General features: G+C 32.8%; 1 non-coding gene across 1 annotated transcript; it reads right to left on the reverse strand.

Moving 5' to 3' along the window:
• Positions 1 to 306: 306 nt before the first annotated feature.
• Positions 307 to 413, reverse strand: LOC129078951 (U6 spliceosomal RNA). The gene has a single exon (XR_008530021.1). It is a non-coding gene; the product is annotated as a U6 spliceosomal RNA (small nuclear RNA).
• Between the last annotated feature and the right edge of the window lie 5,589 nt (positions 414 to 6,002).

The following is a 6,002-nucleotide window of genomic DNA, read 5'->3' on the forward strand; positions in this document are numbered from 1 at the left end:
CTCCATTAGTTCTATATCACTTAATACTTTTCCCACGTCACCTTGTGTCACCTTGGCCCTGTATAGCAATATAAAGAAGAAAGACATTGATTTGGATGGGAGTCTTGCCAGGATTTGCCAATTCCATGATGACTGCTGACATCATTGAAACAAGGCTGTAGATAAATTCAGCCAAGCTTCAAGAATACATTTTTGAGCAAAATTTATACTGGCTAAACACATTTCCAATTTGTTCTTCATTATAACCATGTTCTTTTAAAAGTATTTTTGTACTCCTTGTTTTTACTACTATTTTGCGGGTGGGGGGTTTAAATGGAATATGTCACAAATTTGTGTGTCATCCTTGTCCAGAGACCACACTAATCTTCTCCATATCATTCCAATTATAGTATATGTGTTGCCAAAGTGAGCACTGCTATTAATTTTAATAAATATTGTCAAGGTCCTATTTTAAATTCTTACATTATTTGTACATATTTGTAATGAAAATTTTTTATATGTGATAATATAGACAGCAAATGTTCATATTAGCAGGTTGTTGTATTCCGAAAATCTTTGGTGAGATTTAATAAAAGTAAATATGTTCCTGAAAAACTTCAGTTATTTTATTTTAGGAAACAGTGCTGCTTTGTGTAAAAAAAAAAACCTGAAATAAATCTAGTACATATATAATAATCTTTAATGAGAGCAGCTGACAAAAGAATAATGTTATAATTAAGTTCAGTTCAGAAAAAGAGAACAATTTTCATCATGTAGCTTGCAGAATTTCTCTTCTTATATCATTAAAGATTTTTGAGCAAAAAACAATCAATAAATAAAGCAATCAGTGCTTGTCTTATACCAGTAAAAACACTTTAATAGCTATATAGAAATATCATATTTAGTCTAAAAGGATTTAGAGGCACAAATAAATATAATAAGGCATATTATTCAATAAATAAAGGCATATATTTAGCCTCCAGATTCATCCATTTTGCCACAAATGGCAAGATTTCCTTTTTTTTCAGGCTGAATAATATTTCATTGTATGTATTGAGGGTATATGTCATGACTTTGTTCCATTCATTTGCCAATGTATATTTAGATTGTTTCCCATGTCTTGGTGATTGTGAATAATGCTTCAATAGATATAGGAGTGCAGATATATCACCAAGATTCAGATGTTGATTATGATATCAGTAATGCTCAGAAATTGTATTAATAGATCATATGGCAGTTTTATTTTTAATTTTTGAGTAACTTCCATGTAGTTTTCTATAATGGCTGCCTTGATTTACAGTACCATGAAATGTGCTTGGGGTCCCTTTTCTCGACATCCTGACCAAAACTTGTTCGTTGTTGCTGTTGTTGTTGTTATTGCTGTTGTTGTTGTTGATAATAGTCATCTTTACAGGTGTGAGGTAATATCTCATTGTGGCTTTGATGTGCATTTTCTTGTTGATTAATGATGTTGAACACCTTTTCATATACATATTGGTCATTTGTATGTCTTCTTGAAGAAATGTTGATTCAGTTCCTTTGCTCATTTACTAATTGGATTATTTGTTTTCTTGCTATTGAGTAGTAGGAGTCCCTTATATATTTTGGATAGCTACCTTTTATCAGACATGTAGGTTGTAAATATTTTCTACTATTCTATAGGTTATATTTTAATTTTGTTGATTGTTTCCATTGTTGTTTAGAAGCTAATTTTTAGTGTTCTGCTTTTCTTCTCTTTTCAACCACTTTAGTGAGGTATGATTGACATACTAAAAGATGTACATATTTAATATAAACAACTTGATGAGTTGGAGATAGGTGTACACATGTGAAACCATCAAGTAGTTTTATTGATGAGAGACTTACAAGGCTTTACTTTATAAGAAATGTAAAGTAGCCAAACTTATGGAAGCAGAATAGAATAGTGGTTGCCAGGGCCTAGAAGGGGGGGAACACAGGAGGTTATTAAGTTAGAAGATACACAGTTTCAGTTATACAAGATCAATAAATCCTAGAGATCTACTGTATACCACAGCACCTGTAGTTAATAATACTGTATTGTATACTTAAAAATTTGTTTACAGGGTAGACATTATGTTTGCTTTTATCATATAATATTAATAATGAGAATTGGAAGAAACATTGGAGGTGACAGATATGCTTATGGAATAGATTGTGGTGATTCCTTCACAGGTATATAATTTCCAAACTCATAGAGTTTATACATTGATTATGTGTAGTTTTTTGTATGTCAGTAATACCTTAACGAAGTATTTTTTTTAAAGAGTATATTTTCTTAAAATAAATCTTACCTTTTTTCTGTTTCACACATGCATCCCAAAATCTCAAATATTGCTGACTGAATTATGATAATTTATTTACTATAAGAAATATTTTACAGGAGACCTTAAATAAGATGCAGTATTTTTGGATACACAGTACGTGTTTGCAAATACAGATATTTAAGATAAACGTCATACCACCATGAACACAGGCATAGAAGTTAAAACTGAGTTTAAAACTTGGCTCAACTGCTTCGCAGCTTGTGATTTGGGGCAAGTTTCCATATCAGAAAATGGAGATAATAACTACCCTAGAGGTAGGTTTTCAATGTGAAGTGATAAATGCATATAATGATTTATGAAAAGATCTGTCATTTAATAAACATTCAGAAAAGGGTCATTATGTCACCAATTTATTTTGAAGGGTAACATTAAAGAAGAAATAGAAAGTAAATGCTAGTGTAGCCCAAGTGCTGATAACCTAAATATTCAATAAGCTTAATACAATTCAGGGTTTAGTCTGAGGAAACTTGATTAATAAAGTCATTAGTTTCTTTTCTCACATAACTCAGTTTTGGAAGAAACCAAATTTTTTTTTGTGAAGATGGACTCTACCTTTTTGCAAATGCTTGTTTTTGGCTCATGATGAAAAACAGCAAAACACACAATATGCTAGGAAATATGGGATGGGAGAGTGCTGATTTGGTGGGCCAAATAGAGTTTCTGTGCATGTAATGATTTTTAGAAACTGACAGTGAGCTGTCTAATACAGCATTTTCATATTCATCCTCGAGTAGCATGAGCCACAAAACTGTTAGCTCCAAGTCTTCCTGATTGTCTGGGTTATAACTTTGGGAAGTTTTATAGCTGAACTTTAAAATAAATCCACATGATTTGGGGCTTTAAATTCAATTTTTGGAATATTAATCTAAGAGGACAACAGACATTTATTCTGTGCAAATGTTCCATTGGCTCTCTTAAAACCACACCGCACAATTCTTCTGTGCATGATTGAGAATCTTATATTGCCTTCTTGTCATCGTAAGTTCTGTGAAAGGCAGTAATTCCTTAATGGATATTTGTTCACCTGTCTCATCTATTCCAATAAAAAGCTGAAATAAATATACACTTGAATTGCTCTGAGGATTTATTCACAGAGAAATTATCTGTCAGGAAGTTAGTTATATCCATGAGACATTCATCTCCTCTCTCTGTGTAGTTGGCCACCAGATGGTAGTTCTCCACTGCTCTTGTGGGCTGTGAATTGGCACTAATTGAAATATCAACACTCACTTAAGACTCCTGTAGAGAAACCATATTCCCAGTTCTCCAAATCCTCGAACCGACGAATTTAGAGTGCACTGCATTTAATGTTATTGTTTTTATTTTGCAAAAATAAATAACATCTTTACAGGAAATGTTACACATATGGTAGAAAAAAATCCTTGAAATTCTATCATTTGCATTTCATATAAGTTTATTCTGATTCTAAATGGTTCCAAATAGCATTTATTTTTAAGATGGTATAAAGCATTGCTGTGATGAATTTCACTCTAACAAGAATATTATTTTGAATTGCTTTGATTTCTCTGAAGATACACATAGGGTTTTTTTAATGATGGGAAATTAAAATAAATTACTATCTGATTATCTCCTGTATCATTTTCAGGGCCATGAGGTAGACAGACAAGAACATACTTAAATGGATAAGAGCTGCTCAAATGAGGAATGTTCCAGCTTATTATTTTTTCAGCAAATGTTTTTATTGGTCAAGTTCTTAATTGTTGACAAAATACTATAATAGAATCTTAATTCAATTTACAAATATTGATTGAAAACTTATATGTGTTATTCATTGTGCCAGGAATGGTGAAAGAATAAAGATGGCTATGAAACAATTTCTAAAAAATTTGAAGAAGAAATCAGCATAGATACAGGGACAAGAAGAAGGATTCCAGGAAAATTATGGTGTTATAACAGAGATACCAAAATAACCTTTCTTGGCAGGAATCAGGAAAAATATTGAAATGTAATGAAAAATAAATTAGATTTAGAATAGATGAAGATGGGGCAAGGACATTCCAGATAGAGAGAACCAAGTTACCAAGAATAAAACATGAAAGTAGTTAGCAGGGTAAATTCCAAAAAAAGAGGTTAAATAAACTGAATAAGGTGAGACATGGATTCTACTCTTCAAGTTAATTGGTGACTACACAAACTAAAATTTTTCACTGACATAATTTTTCACTGTCATACATTTTTTTCACTGACATAAAAAATTTTTAAATATTATTAGAAATTAAGGCATGATAACAATTTTTATCCTGAGATAGAGGATTCTTTTATCTCAAAGCAGCCTTATTTTTTACACTGTGTAGCATTTATTCAGTATGTAATGGTGTGGTTAAAAGTCAGATTTCAAAGGAATCAAGGACTAAATGGTAACCAAGCAGATCACTGTAAGAAGTGTTAATGGTATGGTATTTGAGAAAACATCAGTAGGGGTTAGACATTATGTAGAAAAAAAACATTAAGAAAATTCTATCTTAAATTAATTAGTTGGATTTTCCAAAAACTTCCTTTAGCAAAGAGATCAACTTTAGCAGTGGAAATCAGAGCATAGGAAGTTCTGGGAAGCTTGTGAAACAGCAGTAAGCTAGAAGTAGTTAAGGACATAAATGTTAAACTTTGGTTGTATAACCTCCAGCAAGTTACTGAAACTCTTGGCAACTGTTTACTCATCTACATAATTAGGTAATTACTAACACCCACTTCACAAAGTGTTGTTTGTAGGTAAAGGAAATCATATGCATTTAGTGCTCCGAATGGTACTGGATTGAAGTGAAAACTCAGTAAAAAGTAGTTATTAAAAAATGATTGTGGTTTACCAACTGGATAAGCAAGCAAAGAGTTGGTTAGAAAGGACAAATCATCCATTAGAAAATGTACAACTTCTTCTTTTTGTACATCAAAAAGGATTAAAATATTTTTGGTAAAGTGTTCTCTTAGAGTTGAATTTCCATCAATTATTCTGCCCCTCCTTCAAGGGGACAGCCATGCTCATAACAATATTTTGAGGGATACTAGTTTCTTCAACGAATTTTGAGTGATACTAGTTGCTTCAAGTTGAGCTACAAAATACATTGTAAGGAATTTAAGTACCAATATTGAAAAAGGTCTTCAATCAAGTTTATTTGCAACTCTCACAAGATCTGAATCAATCTCTCTCTCTCTCTCTCACTCTCTCTTTCTTCCCCCCCTTTCCCCTCCCTCATCTTCTCCCTCTCCCTCTCCCTGTCTTCCTTCTCTCTCCCTCCCTCTCTCCCTCCCTCCCTCCCTCTCTCCCTCCCTCCCTCCCTTTCTCTTCCTCTCACTCAGCAGTGAGTTTTGCGGGTCTCAGTGGACTCCACAGTGGGTCCCAGGAGTCTTATCATCATGGCTTCAGAACTTAGATATAACAATATTCCACAGAGGTCATCGCATTCAGGCAGTACTTAGAGTATCACACTCCAAAGGCATTTAAAAAGTAGAATGCCTTTAGAAGTGCCTATTTAAAATAAGGTGACTGGACTATGACAGCAAAGAATCAAAATGTATGTGTCCCAACATCTCTAAGCTGGGGAAAAAACCCACACCAATAACTACAAGTGCAAAGAACAACCAATCGATTTGTTTGAACAAATTTATTTCTGTAAAAATGCAGAATATTGTTAAACTTTGGAGAAAAAGCCAGAAGTATAG

The sequence above is a fragment of the Pteronotus mesoamericanus genome, unplaced genomic scaffold (genome assembly GCF_021234165.1).
Source record: "Pteronotus mesoamericanus isolate MK-2021 breed Mesoamerican mustached bat unplaced genomic scaffold, CSHL_Meso_final contig_74, whole genome shotgun sequence".
In the NCBI taxonomy this organism is placed as follows: Eukaryota; Metazoa; Chordata; class Mammalia; order Chiroptera; family Mormoopidae; genus Pteronotus; species Pteronotus mesoamericanus.